Genomic DNA, 12,000 nt, shown 5'->3' on the forward strand with positions numbered 1-12,000 from the left:
TTGTCGGCGAATGATTTTTGTTTTAAATTTGTCTTAGACTTGGAAAGTTAGCGTTCTTGTGTGCACGACAAGAGCAATTTCGTTCCATGAATGAGACTTATACTTTTGAAAACTCTTCATCAATGTCTTTGAAAGTATTTTGATTTTTGATTTATACAAATGATTTGCTTTTGACCATATCTTTGATTTGGAATGTGATGTTCTTGAATGCGCAACGAGAGCATTTTCGTTCCTTTGATGAGAATCGGTTCATTCGGAAAATTTTAATTGAGACTTCGAAAGGATTTTGATTCTTACGATAAGTAACCTTTTGAATGTTTTGGTTACCGAATTCAAAATTCCGGTTTTATTTTATACGACATTTCATTTCCATTTTCAAGTTTCGAGGACGAAACTTTTTAAAAGATGGGGTGATTGTAACACCCGCGAATTTTCTATTTTGGCAATTATAATTTAATTAACCGTTTCATTGTCTTATTTTTTAATTATTTAATTTAATTAATTTCATTATTAAACATGATTTTTATAAATATTATATTTTTAAAGCTTAAGTTATACAAAATAAATATTTTGGTCGGATAATAATGATAATAATTAATAATATCTCCCGTCTTGAGTTATAGTGGGCTTGAGACGAAAATTCTAGCGGAAACCGACTCAATTTGAGTTGTTGGGCTTTTTATAACTTATGAGCCTTTTCTCCTTCTCTTTTCTTTTCATAAAACCCTCACCTAACACCTCACAACTTCATCTCCCTCTTCATTTTTCTGAAATTCATCTTCAACAACCCTCACCATTTTTATACATCTATCTTACAAATCTTCAAAACACCATAATTTGCTCAATTCTTATCCGATTCAAGTGATTTTCGCGTCTATCTCTTCCTCTCATCGCCCTCCTTCTTTCTAGGTAAGAAAAGATCCGACTTTCCTCCATTATTGGGGCTGTCGAGCCATCCTCTATATGGTACCCTTTTTCTAGTTTCGATTTTTAGTCTTATTTTGTGTTTTCTTATGTTTAGGAGAAAGGTGAGTTGGCCCGGAAGTGGATTCTTGCTTGTGAGACGATTACATTAGAGATTAAGAGCAAAAAGGTAACGGTGATGGGTTACTCGACATTATGTCAAATTTGTGTGTTTATATTTTGTAGTTTGTTCATATGTATGTTAAAGTTTGAATCTTTTCTTGTTTCACATGTATGTTGTTGAATGAGTTTGTATGAACAACCATCTCATGGTTGGTTGAAGAGTTTTAAGCATGTTGTTACATTGATTTTCAATTGGGTAAAGTTGTGATGTTTGGATGAATTAATTGTTTGATTTTGGGTCAAAATCTTGTGCTTGAATCCATCAAGATGTGTGACAATTACATTCTTGTGGTTTCTATTAGGTATTATTGTGTTAACATGTATATTTAAGAGGAATTTGGGATGAAAAATTGGTAGGAATCGACTTTCGGAAAGGGTAGGAAATTGTCGTGCAAACAGTCCGGTGGCAGGGGAAAACCGCAGGTTCCGGCACCCACCGCAGGCTCCGGCCACTATCGCAGGCTGCGGTTTAAGCCTGACCAGTTTTCGTAAAATGGCCATAACTTCTTCGTTACTTGTTTGTTTGAGGCTTATGACCTACCGTTAGAACCGTAAGAGGATAAGCTATCACCTCCAACTGGTTTCACCTCATTATCATGTATAGAACTCATGTTATGACCGTTTGAAGTTGACCCTTGTTGTAGTCGAGTACTAAACTTGTTGTTATAGATTGGGTTTTGAGTTTCTTGTTGGGTATGCATCTTAACTTTGGTTCTAATGCTTGTGTATGATGTGTTGAGACTCTTTTATCATGGGAGTACTTGATATTTGTTATACTCTTATACTTATACATGCTTCACATGAATTGTTTACGTTATGTTTGTGCAATCATTGTTACTCGTACTTGTGACCGGAGCGTGACGGTTTACATTGTGTGACTACTCGACATTCCTTATTTATTTGCCCTCGGCCATTGGGTCACGATTATGTGCCATTGTTTCCGAGTTGGGCTGTCTTCCTTCCGCCTCTTCGGACCTTGGGGTACGGATAGGTACCATGGTTCCGATTTGGGGTTACTCGACCTTGGGGCACGGCTAGGTGTCATGGATCGAGTCTTGGATACGATTTGGGATTGTATGTCGAATCGGGTGTCGTCCATCCCGAGAGTCTGGCCAGATTTAGACTAGGACCGTATTATGATCGTCGTCCTACCAGGAGGTTGGAGTCTAGAGGTTTGTCTTGTTTTGAGTCAATCCTTTGTAAATGTCTTGCTTGTTACGGTCATTGGCGTGTTCTTATATACGAGAGTGCACGTCTTCTATAACTATTTGTGAGAGTCTTGGTCCTATCGGATACTAGTGGTGAGATGCAAGCCCCTAGTTGCGATATGATCGCCGGGATTGATGTTCCCATCCGTTCTTATGGTGAGATGTAAGCCATAAGTATGAATGTGACATTAGTAGCCACGTCCCGTGCTATGGTTGTTAAGAGGTTTTCAAAGAAATGGCTATTGGTTTCCATCCATGTATTTTCTATTCAATTGATCCGTTGTTTACCTTCTTCATATGATTCGATGCCTAATCTCATATCCATGTTTTGGTTACCTTGAATGCATGTTTAATATAATGTACCATGCCTGTCTCATTAAGAATGCAATATGCCTATCTCGTTGTGATTATCGTTATATTCCCTTGTCCATATTATTCAAGTATGATGCATGATCAATATGTTTAATTAAGTTCTTGCTTATGTGCATTTTGACATATTGTGGCTGGGAGAACCCTGAGTTACTCCCCACTGACTGTGGCGTTCATGTTTACATGAATGACAGGTTTGTGATGCAGATTATGGGGAAGACGTGTGAGCTAGCGAGAACGTTGAACCTTGGACCTTAGTTATAGGTTGCTTAGACTCACCTATCGTTAGACTTGTGTTTATTCGTGGGATATCTTTTCCCCAACGCACTTGTTTTAAATTGTAAAACTTAATTATCTTTCTTTTCATTTTTGTTTGATCACTTATGGTGAATTTCGCACTTTAAACTCTTAAAGGTTTTTTTTTAAATCTCGTAATTTCCGCTTTATTTTTGATGCCCTATCGAGGGGTCTCACATTTAGACCCTTCGAGCCACTTTGACACCAACACCATTTCATAGCTTGACAACTTATCACGACCACCCCTCCTCGGGACAACCGTATTCCAAATAAAGTTTATAAAGAATTTTAATTTGGGAGTGAATGGTCCCGCTAGAATATTACCCGACCCCGTAGCATCAACATCAAAAGACTTCTTAATTTTAAGTATTCTTCCTCCGTCACATCTCCCCATTCTGCACTCGGATTTATTTCGATCCCATCATCAGGAACCGAAAACAGAGTACAAAAATCGGCGAGGGAGATCTTGACTTCGGATTCATTTACCATTGCATACAACACATTATTTCTCACGGAGACCGAAGAGTAAAACTGGATTACCTTTATAGGATAAACCGGGCCAATAAAGGAGCTAACTTTCTTCCATTCTTGAAAGTTTAAGGAATCCGTGAAAAATTGTAAAGCTTCGATTTTTCCATACCATTTTTTGGAGTAAGACCGACCACCATGAATACCATACCGCATAACATTGTTGACTCGGGTTCTTTCATCCGCGGTAAGTCTAACCTTATCAAGGCCCGATGATGTTGCATTCGGCATATACTCTCGGAACATCGCTCTTTGATGAACTTCTTGATTGACCACAACCTCGGTTTCCTCCACCGAAGCCTTAAACCCGAAAACCTTCTTCTTACCCTTATTTAGCTTTCGTCTTTTCCCTTCGAAATTAGGATCAACCCGGTTATGTTCGGAATTGGTAGGCTTGTGGTTTGATTGAGGTGAGAGAGTTTTGATAGGGACAAAAGTTTTGTTGTATGGTGGTTTGGATGACCCGGTCTGAGTTGTGGACCGAGTTGAGGGTGAGTGAAGACGAAGGAGGCGTCATGATGATGATTTGATTTTGGAGGTTGATTGTGGAAAAATTAAGAGAAATTTTTTGGAGATTGTGTTTTGATGGTGACTGTAGGAGGTGGGGTATTTATGGGGTGTATAAATATGAATTATGGTAAAAAGAGTTTGTGTAAGATTAGGAAAGGTGGAAGTGGCGTGTAGGATTAGGTAAGTAATTGTTATGAGTTTTTTTTTTATTATTTACTTACCATAAGAAAAATATAAGTGGTTAGGGTGAATTTTTTTGTGAGATATGATAAGATAAAGTTTGGCAAGAGATAAAGTTTTGGTAAGGAATTTCGGTAAGGAGAGTATAAAGGAATAATTTTTTACCGACTTTATGGTTCGTAATAAGACATAAAATATACAAGACTATCAGACGGAATATTCTCATAATATAATATAACATTTATCACAAATAAGACTTGCAACGAAAAATACGGACACAGTCATACAATCTCGTCAAAAACTAGCCAGTCATATGGAAAATAAATTATTTGTGACAAGTTTAGTTGCCACCGATTAAACCAATTTCCAACCGTAAAATCTCAAAACGTTCTCTAGCCAATGCTTTGGTAAAAATGTCAGCCCATTATTTTTCTGTACTACAAAATTCCAGTCTTATGTTGCCCTTATCTACATGATCACGTAGAAAATGGTGTCTAATCTCTATATGCTTAGTTCGTGAGTGCTGTGAAGGGTTATTAGATATAATTATAGCACTCGTGTTATTGCATAAAATAGATATAGACCCAACATTAACACCGTAATCACATAACTGTTGCTTAAGCTATAAAAGTTGAGAACATACCAACCCAGCGTCAATGTATTCAGCTTCAGCAGTAGATAACGCAACGGAATTTTGCTTCTTTGACCCCCACGTGATAATACATGGTCCAACAAACGTGGCTATGCCGGATGTACTTTTTCTGTCAAGTGAACAACCTGCATAATCTGCATCTGAATACCCTATGAGATCGAAATTACACTCAAGAGGATACCACAGATATAATTTAGATATACCAATTAAATACTTCAAGATTCTCTTAACTGCAATCATATGCGATTCTTTAGGGCACGATTGAAACCGAGCGCATACGCATACACTAAACATAATATCCGGACGACTTGCAGTTAAATAGAGAAGTGAGCCAATCATACCTCGATAAGTCGTCTCATCGACACACTTACCGTTTTCATCCAAAGTCAACTTCTTATCCGTACCCATATGAGTTGGCTTAGAATTAGAGTTTTCCATACCGAATTTCTTGATTAGCTCCTTGATGTATTTCTGTTGGTGTATCATGATTCCTTCAGGAGTTTGTTGAATTTGGAGTCCAAGGAAGAACTTGAGTTCTCCCATCATGCTCATCTCGAATTCTGAGGTCATTAATTCTGAAAAATACTTACATAAACGATCATTTGTTGAACCAAAAACAATATCGTCAACGTAAATTTGTATAACTAATAAATCTGAATCCTCAGTTTTCAGAAATAGGGTTTTGTCAACAGATCCTCTTTTAAAACCACTTTTAAGATGATATTTTGACAATCTGTCGTACCACGACCTCAGAGCTTGTTTCAAACCATACAAAGCTTTATCTAATTTGAAAACATGGTTTTGAAACTTGCTATCGAGAAATCCTGGAGGTTGTTCTACGAAAACCTCCTCATTCAAATAACCGTTAAGAAATGCTGTCTTAACATCCATTTGATAAAGTTTGATTCCTTTATGAGCAGCAAACGCTATTAAAAATCTAATAGCCCCAAGACTGGCTACCGGAGCGAAGGTCTCATCATAGTCAATTCCTTCTTGTTGATTATACCCTTGTACAACCAATCTAGCTTTATTTCGTACAATAACTCCTGTATCGTCCAGTTTGTTCCTAAAAACCCATCTTATACCAATAACCGTTCGGTCTTTAGGTCTTGGAACAAAATGCCAAACTTTGTTCCGTTCGAACTGTTGAAGCTCTTCTTGCATAGCAACAATCCAGTCTGGTTCTGCAAGTGCTTCTTTGATTTTTATTGGATTAATGGTTGAGAGAAAAGAGTAGAATGAGCAAAAGTTGTTAAGTCTTCTACGAGTTCGAACACCTTCATTCAGACTTCCTAGGATGGTTTCCATTGGATGAGAGTCCTTGTATCTCCGTTTCTTAGAAGCAGGAGGCACATCTTCATCTGAAATAGTTTCGTCATCTTCGAATGATTGGGGTTCAAGCCTCGTTTCCCCTGAATCCAAACATGATGTTATAACAGAGTCAGTTATAACATTGGACTTTGTTCGTTGATTTGGAGTTGAAGTTATAGCTTCATTAGTTATAACTTTATCTTCCAATTGCTTCGATTGAGAAGAGGTTTTAGTATCATCAACTAAACTCCCAGTTCTCTTTCCTTTATCATTCGAAGGGCTTCTTTGTTCATCATTTGTGTCCTCAATTTCTTTATCTTCCTCATCCAATTCTGGAGGATCATCCTTGGATAATCGAAAATCGGGTTCATTCAAATCTTCTTCTTCATCCTATTCAACTTTGTTAAACATATTATTCTCATCAAAGACAACATGAACAGTTTCTTCGATGCACAGGTTCTCTTATTGAAGACCTTATATGCTTTATATGATTACAATAACCCACAAACACAGCTTCGTCACTTCTGGGATCGAATTTGCTTAATCTATTTTTGCCATTATTATGGACAAAGCATTTATTCCTGAAGCAACGTAGATGTGCTATGTTAGGTTTACGTCCTCTAAGAAGCTCATACGGAGTCTTCCTGAGAATAGATCTAATCAAAGCTCGATTATGAACATAGCATGTAGTACTAATAGCTTCAGCCCAAAAATTACGAGGTAGTCCACTACACAATAACATAGTGCATGCCATATCCTCCAGTGTCCTATTCATACGTTCCACAACACCATTTTGTTGTGGGGTTCGTGGTGCCGAGAAATTATGCCCAATACCGTTCTCCCTATAATATTCTATAAATGCATGGTTATCAAATTCGGTGCCATTATCCGTACGAATGGAAATTAATTTGGAATTATACTTATTTTGGGCAAGCTTCATTAGAACTGCAAACTCTTCGAATGTTTTATCTTTTGAATTGAGAAAGATGTTGGAAATCTATATCTCATTATACTCAACATATTCATATATGTTTCAATTTAATTTACTCATAAAATTAATTTAGATCTTATGCATGCAAACATAAATAAATATAGAGAAGAAATCGTTTTCCTTACAATAAAATTTCGGATCAAAGGGCACAAGTAAGATCTCCTTCTTACTTGTTCTTGAGCTCTCCTAATATGGATGGACAAAGATTCAAGGGTAGAATCTCTCCCAAAGATGAATACCCAAAGTAACCCCTTAAAAGATTAATATTATTAATACTAGAACAATATTAATCTAAATAAAATTGACCCAAAATATTGAATTTGGTCTCTTGTTTTTCGATTAAGAGAAGGGAGAAGAAGGAGTAATATTCTCTCTAAAAAACTCTATATTTTAGATGTGTTAGAATGAATGATTATACACTAGTATGCATGTAGTGTATATTAGGAAAAATAAAGAGCAAAAACCCTTGGCCTTGCACTAGAAAAACCGGGTAGGGGGGGGGGGGTGGTTATGGCCAATGCATGAGCTTCAATTCTTCCCAAGATTATAGGCATGTAAGGCCATGTATTAGGTCTTATGATTATGCCTTCCACTTAAACATAATTAACACAAATAAGCCTAATACTCCCTCCTTATTTTCGGCACATATAGTGTAAAATGGAAAATCCATTTCACACATTATGTAGATACCCGTATCCGTCGATATTGGAATTTATAGAGAACCCGGCAAACACCCGATGATGATAGGACACATGTATCCTTTAGTTGTCATTGTCATTATTTGGGTTCGTTTTACGATGTAGAATGGGCGTCGTCGATGAAGTATTTTATTAATTTAAATGATATTTAAATTAATGTTTTTTAAGTGAATTCATTTTATTAATTTACATGATATTTAAATTAATGTTTTTTAGTGAGTTCATTTTGTTATTTTAAATGATATTTAAATTATGGTTTTTTTTTGAGGTGAATTCAATTTATTTTATTTTATTTTGAATTTATTTTCCCAAGTTTATTTGATTGAAAATAAAATAAATATTTGATTTGAAAAATCATTTTGTAAGTATATTTGGTTTGAAAAATCATTTATTTTAATGTGTTAATTGATTTGAAAAATCGATTTGAAAATCGAAAAGAACTCGTTTTGAACATGCGTTTTTGAGCTCGATTTTAGCTCGGTTTTTGAGCCCGTTTTCTTTGCGAGTTGGCACGAATATCGAGTACACTGACCAACCTAAGCCTCTACCCATCCACCCCTGTTCGAACCCCCATAACCACGGCCCAAATTCCATCCCAAACACCCCCCAACAGCCCGCATATACACGAGCAGCCCCCCTGTTTTGCAGCTCAAACCCGAGTCCAAAACCCGCTCCAAACACTACCAAAACCCGTGCCCATTAACCCTAACCCATACCCTAGTATCCTACCCATATTAACCTAGCTTAATCACCAAGAAAACCCCTCTCAAACCCTCACAAAAGCTGCTGGACAGCAGCTATGCGTGAGCAGGCCCGACTGCCTCTCCCTCTCTTTTACCCTACTTTAAATCCTTATAAATACCACCCCTTCACCATAAATTCATTCCTCTAAGTTCTCCCCACATCCTACCTTCACTCACAAGCTTTAAGCCTCAGAAAAAAACCCTAATTGCCTCTCAAAAACCCTCCACAAAACCGACATACAAACTGAAACTGTTTGTGTGTCCTCCTCGAAAAACAATTCGTTCCTCCCTCAAACCTCCATCAAAACTCGATTTTCTTGTTCCTAATTAACCACATAACATCCATCTACACATTAGACAAAGATTTACGAGCCAAATTGCCCTTGAGAGTACACGAAATCCCTCGAAAAACAGAGTGTTATACACTCTGTTTTCGCGGTTTGTTCTTGTCTGTCCAGTTCTGTTTGTGCTCGTTTTTCGTGCCCAATAACCCAAAACGAGCAGGGGTTGCTTTAAGATCTCTGTTCTCCTCTCTTTCTAGTTTTCAAAACATCTTTTAAATCGAATTTTCATCGTGAAACGAGGGAGAAATCATCGTTTGAAAGTTGCTGTCCAGATTTGTCAAAAAACGCGTGTTTGCTTTGTTTCTTCGTCGACGACGGCCTCTCGAGATAAAATCTACCATCGATTACGACCCAAGACGGTGTCAACGATACATGTAGGTTGAGGGTGCATCAAATCCTCCTCTTTCTCCTTTTTTTATTTCGTTTTTATGATTGTTCTTTTATAGTTTGTTTTGTTTGTTTATCGCTTTTATTTATCGTTTAAATTAACTATGAAACTAGTTAAGTCCGAGTATGAGTTAAAGTACCACCATGAACACCTGCGTTGACTTGAGATGGGAAAAGAAACCGCTACATCAGTCGGTCGTACACCCCCGTCTCATTTACATATCCTCGTGTTCAAGGTAGGGCATAAATAAAACGAATTTCTAACTTTCGTTCTTCGCTTTTGACATCTCCTCTTCTCTCGTGTAATTCGATCCCCCTTAGGACCATTCACATGTTAGTATGACCTCTGATTATTAACGTATAACTCGTTTAGATGACATTAGATCAATTTAATAACCTAATTAGACACATTAGGGTACATCGACATAGCTTTAAAAATCAACTAACAATTCTATAACTTAATGAATGCATCTCTCTCTTTCACCTAATTTCTCGCTAGTATAAGAGTGCGTGATTAGCACCTTCGTATTATCACTCGATGAGTTAAATTAATTAGCGAACTTGACCTAATTTGACCCCTTTTGAGCCGTGTAGAATACACAATTGCAAGACCTCTTTTCAATCGATCAACGTCGTTTCTAACTTGTTTTCTAATTCGTTCCTAACCCGTTTCGCAATCATCGATCTAACCTAATGAATCTAACCTAAGAATTAGGGTATGCTAGGTTGTGTGGGCCATGTTTGGCCGTGTCCTTGTAGTCCCTTTTCTCGTTTTTTCTCATCTTTATCTCGTTATTTCGTATCTTGTAATTACTTTGTTTATCGAGTCGTGTTTGTTAGTTTGGTTGTAATTTTCAAGTTAGTTTTCTTTTATCGAGTCAAAACCTCTTTCAAAAAACCTTAGTCTTGTTTGGTTAGATGGTTGTGCCCCAATGCTTGTAAGAGCGTAGTAAATCGCATGTCGTTTAAAGCAACATGGCCCGATTTATGCTAATGCATGCTTTGGTGTGCGGCCCTATGTCTAATTCGATGAGATTGAGCGAAAGCACACATCACGAGGAGTGACCCAAGGCCGTGAGTCATGTAAGCCGTGGGCCACCCCTCTTGTGCACGCTTTTCTAGGCCAATTGGCCGTGTGTGTTGTCGTGTATAGTGTTGTATGTAGCAATTGTATTTAGATCGAGTTGTATCTTTAATTTATTGTTGTGTCGGCATGAAATGCCTGGTTTGTAATAGGTAGATCCCAACGGCTCCCTCATTCCACCTTAAGCCTTGTTTGCTTTGTTTTGTATGTTGTTAGATCAATCAACCCACATGCTAAATTACAACTTTGACAAAGTTAGTTTAGTTGCATCTAAAACGACATAGAAATTGTTGTCACATGTTAGGGTTTAAAACGATGTTTGCATATCATATATCGTAGTAGCTATGACCTTGTTTGAAATCCATACTTGACTTAGTAGAGGCCGTTATTGACGGGCGGGGTTGGGTGTCCTTATGGGCTTCCCAACACGTACCCTCACCCCTTACTCAAGATCTATGGTTTGTGGATCCGTCTAAATACCATTGGATTACGAGAGTCATTCAAATCGAGTGATATAGGGTACAAGTCTTTATCTTTAATCACTCGTAGTCGATTGGCTTTATGCTTTTCGATGAAAGGTGTAAAGTTGACTTGAACGGTTCCAAGTTCCCAAAAAACTTGGTGGCGACTCTAATATGTCTTAATTCGATTCGAAAGAACCTCGAGTCGATTATGCCTAGTGTGGATCCCGCGGACGCAGATTCCCGAGGGCCTTGTCTGATTTGGCGACTCATTTGGGGAAAAGAGGACTAGTTACACTTTGTTTCTAGAGTCTTTTCGTCCGAGGTGAAACTTGAAAAGAAAGTGTTGGAAAGTAAAACATTACTCATAGTGCTACGATTCATGCATAAACCCTTAAGGACTTGCCCGGGCCGTCCCAGCGTTTCTTCGTGATGCGTGGGGGGCGACGTCCCACTATGCTAGGAAGCTGCACATTGCTCGCTTCCACTTCACCTCGCGTGGTTCTTGATGGTGGGGACGATCTTCTAGGTACTCTACCTTAAGACACCTTGCTCTATAAGACCACAAAAGGATGGAGGGCATAGACCTTCTTATAGAAGACTTGCCGAGACTTAGAGATGTCTAGGAGCATACATCCTTATAACATGAGAATGACAATGTGCAATTTGTTTTCCCGAGTCTTTTTTCGAAATTTTCCATGTCCTTTTCGAAACCGAACTTTTGAACAACTTACTTTCAAAATAGCATGGTTTTAAAAACGCGGAATGCTGCCCAAATAGGACTAGAATTTTCGGCCCAAAATAAGCTTTTATAGCTGGCATGCTGCCCATTTCAAATCTCATTTTCGAATCAATCTTTCGTTTTTTTTTTCAAAACCAATCCAAAATGCCTCTCGAACCTCAACCAAGCATGAAATGCGTCAAGTTGTGTCCGGGTCATGGCCGTGTTAGGCCGGGTGTGTTTCGTTCTAAGAGTCTAGAACACGACCTTGTTGGGTCACCGAAGCTCACCTCTTGGGCTTTGAGTCATGTTGGTCGACCTTTTGGTCTAGGATAGTCCACAAAAAACGTCCAAGCTAGGCCCTTTAGGACGTTTCACTCGAACCCATGGGCTATGTTAGCCCAATCACGGGTTTGGCCACACCGAGTCC

The 12,000-nt window shown here is 38.1% G+C and overlaps 1 long non-coding RNA gene across 1 annotated transcript; it reads left to right on the forward strand.

Moving 5' to 3' along the window:
* The first annotated feature begins 737 nt into the window (after positions 1 to 737).
* Positions 738 to 3,029, forward strand: LOC141646024 (uncharacterized). The gene is made up of 3 exons (XR_012545289.1): positions 738 to 909; positions 1,022 to 1,093; positions 2,858 to 3,029. It is a non-coding gene; the product is annotated as an uncharacterized LOC141646024 (long non-coding RNA).
* The last annotated feature ends 8,971 nt before the right edge of the window (positions 3,030 to 12,000 follow it).

The sequence above is a fragment of the Silene latifolia genome, chromosome 3 (assembly GCF_048544455.1).
Source record: "Silene latifolia isolate original U9 population chromosome 3, ASM4854445v1, whole genome shotgun sequence".
Taxonomy (NCBI): Eukaryota; Viridiplantae; Streptophyta; class Magnoliopsida; order Caryophyllales; family Caryophyllaceae; genus Silene; species Silene latifolia.